This window comes from Bos taurus, chromosome 22 (assembly GCF_002263795.3).
Source record: "Bos taurus isolate L1 Dominette 01449 registration number 42190680 breed Hereford chromosome 22, ARS-UCD2.0, whole genome shotgun sequence".
NCBI lineage: Eukaryota > Metazoa > Chordata > Mammalia > Artiodactyla > Bovidae > Bos > Bos taurus.
In genome coordinates this window covers 60,578,427-60,581,886 of record NC_037349.1, presented here as the reverse complement: position 1 = coordinate 60,581,886, position 3,460 = coordinate 60,578,427, and positions in this window count along the sequence as shown.

Genomic DNA, 3,460 nt, shown 5'->3' with positions numbered 1-3,460 from the left:
AAGACAGTCACTTTGTCCCCATTGAACCAGCTCCCGCTCGGCTCCCCCAGCCCTGGCCCCCGCCATGCAGCTTCCTGTCACTACGAATCTGCATGCTCCTGGGGCCTCGTGTAAGTGAGATCACGCCCTGCCTGTCCTTCCGTGACTGACTTATTGCACTACTGAGCATGGTGTCTTCAAGGTTCCTCCATGTCGTGGCATGTCGGGGCTTCCTTCCTTTTTAAACCTGAATAGTATTCTGGGAAATTGATTATTTTTCAGATGTTCTTACTTTGCAAAATAAAGAGTTAGCCACCCAATGTCAGTTGCCCAAATGCCAATGAAATGGTCCAGCCACCACTGGACCAAGGGGTAAACAGACTCCCCTTGTGTGTAGCTTCTAAGGGATCAGCCAGCCACCACAGGCGACTCACGCTTCCTCACGCTTCCTAGAGACCACCTCGCCTCTATGCCCCGCCCCACGCCCCGCCCACACGCCCCGCCCACCCCACGCCACGCCCACACACAGGCCTCGCCCCCACATGTACCCATTTATCCCACACTCGAGCCCCGCCCACACCCCTCATCTGCGCTCTTACTTGTCTCTCCATCTGGAGCCTTGCTCTGCTTCTCTAACTGAACTCCCCCAAGTCCTGCCAGACCTTGTGCCCCCTGAAGACCCCAAGGGCCCCCGGCCCCTCTCCTGACCTTCTCCCCCCTCATCACAGCAACCCCCAGCTTTCGGTTTCTGCCCCCATCACTGGACTGACAGCACCTCCAGGAGGGACCCTGCGCCCCACCCCGCAAGCTGCCAAGTTCTCATTTGTTCCCTGTGATGAGCCCTGGGGTGGGGGATGCACCTGCTGGCCGGGCCCTGTCCCAGACCCGGAATCTGACTCTCCAGAAGGGTCAAGAGGCCCCCATGCAAGGCCTTCGCAGGAGAACAGCTGTGCACTCTGCGTGCCTCGGCCCACTCTACAGAAACACCTGATTGCATTTCCAGGTCGCTGGGTGGATCCTGGTTCAAGCCTAGAGCTGTATGAAGGCTCCCTCCAACGTCATCTCTCTGTGCTATGGTTGAAGGGCTATTTCCCGCTCCCCCAGTTCATATGTTGACTCCTAACCACAATTGAGGTTGTTTAAGCAGGGGGCCTTCAGGAAGTGACCAGGTCATAGAGTGGAGCCCTCAGAGTGGGATCGGCGCCCTCATATAAGGACCCCAGAGCCCCCTTGCTGCCTCTGCCATGTGAGGACACAGAAAAGGGCCCTCACAGGACCAGGCTGGCACCCTGACCACAGACCTCCAGGCCCCCGGCAATGAATGGATGCTGTTGTAAGCTGCCTAGCCTGTGGCATTGTGTCCCCAGCCTGAATAAGGCAACATGTAAAATCATACATTGCCCATCCCAAGGGAATATCGCGGGAAGCCATCCTGAATTACCGGTTGCCACTGGGGGCTGGCATCTGGTGCCACTGTGAGTAACTCACAAGTAGAAGCAGGGCGGGGAGAGGGGAAGGCAGAGGGGAGCCACAGCACGCCCCTGAGCAGGAGACCTTAGGACCCGGCCAGAGGGAGCAGCGGCCTGAGCTGGAAGGGAAACGGGTCACGCGGCCACCGTCCAAGGCCACACACCCTCCGAGTTAATGTTTCCTCCCAACACACACACGGCACTGGCTCCCGAATTCCTAGAGGACCGCTGAATCATCCTTACACAACAGAAAGAGCCTCCATCAGGCCACCTGTCCACCTGACTTGAGCCAGACTCTCCCTCTAAGCTGCCCCCAGACTGCCCCTCCCCCACAACGAAGGCTGAGACAGCCCTCACTGTACTATCCGTGCCCCCGACCACTCCTCCCGCCCCGGCCACCGCGGGCTGAGCGTCATCCATCTACGCTCACCAATCTTAGATGCAAGCCCTACTTAGGGTTTGGGGTACACAGCTGAGACCCTGTCTCCACCTCAGGGATCTTCCTGTTGTGAAGAGAGACAAGCCTGTGGATAAGTGCGTTATGGTGTGATCTGTGCTAACATTTAAAAAAAAGCTAGGATCATGGCATCTGGTCCCATCACTTCATGGCAAACAGATGGAAAAAAAGTGGAAGCAACAGATTTTATTTTCTTGAGCTCCAAAATCATTGCAGACAGTGACTACAGCCCTGAAATTAAAATTCGCTTGCTCCTTGGAAGGAAAGCTATGACAAATCTAGACAGCGTTATAGAAGCAGAGACATTAATTTTCCAACAAAAGTCTGTCTAGTCAAACCTATGGTTTTTCCAATAGTCATGTATAGATGTGAGAGTGGGCTCATAAAGAAGCTGAAACTGAAAGCTGCTTAGTGTGTCTGACTCTCTGCGACCCCATGGACTGTAGCCCGCCAGGCTCCTCTGTCCATGGGATTCTCCAGCCCAGAACACTGGAGCGGGTAGCAGTTCCCTTCTCCAGGGGATCTTCCCAACTCAGGGATTGAACCCAGGTCTCCTGCATTGCAAGTGGATTCTTTACTGTCTGAGCCACCAGGGAAGCCTCAAGAAGGCTGGGCGCCAAAGAATTGATAACTTTGAAACTGTGGTGCTGGAGAAGACTCTTGAGAGTCCCCTGGACTGCAAGGAGATCAAACCAGTCCATCCTAAAGGAGATCAACCTTGAATATTCACTGGAAGGACTGATGCTGAAGCTGAAGCTCCAAAACTTAGATCACCTGATGCCAAGAGCTGACTCATTGGCAAAGACCCTGATGCTGGGAAAGATTGAAGGTGGGAGGAGAAGGGGGTGACATAGGAAGAGATGGTTGGATGGTATCACCAACTCAATGGACATGAATTGGAGCAAACTCCAGGAGATAGTGGAGAACAAAGGAGCCTGGTGTGCTGCAGTTCATGGGGTCGAAAAGAGCCAGACAGGGCTTAGCAACTGAATAAGAACAGGAAACACCAGGCACTGGGAGCTGGGGATTCCTGTGGACTGTGCAGCAGGGGAGATGGTGGTCAGGTCATCTCTGAGCCTGGGATAAGCCTGTGGCTGAGAGGGTGCAGAAGCACCCTGAAGCTCTCTGTGGTCACGTGGTGAGGGGGGGGTCTGTCTTAGTGGGTGTGTGGTTGGGGAAAGCTTCCCTTAGGATGTGACCTTGAAGTACAGGCCTCCCGAGGTACAGGGGGTCTCCCCAGAAAGACATGACAGCTCTGTGCGAAGTTCCCAGGCCACTGAGTGAACTTACGGCTTCTGCGGGCCACTGTCCTTGGATCAAGTCAGCCCTGCAGAGAACCGCGGCAGGCCCTTTTAGAGCCCGTGACTCCTGGAAGGGTCCTCCCTCCCCCTCCCCCTCATCCCCGCACCCCCGCCCCCACCCCGTGGCTTCCCGCCAGCCCCGCGCCCCTCCCCTCTGGGGTTCTGGCCTTGGCCGGGGCTCCGGGACTGGCGGGGACCAGCCCCACCTCTCCCCACCGCCCAGGCCGGGTCAGCGCCAACGCCGTCCCCTGCCC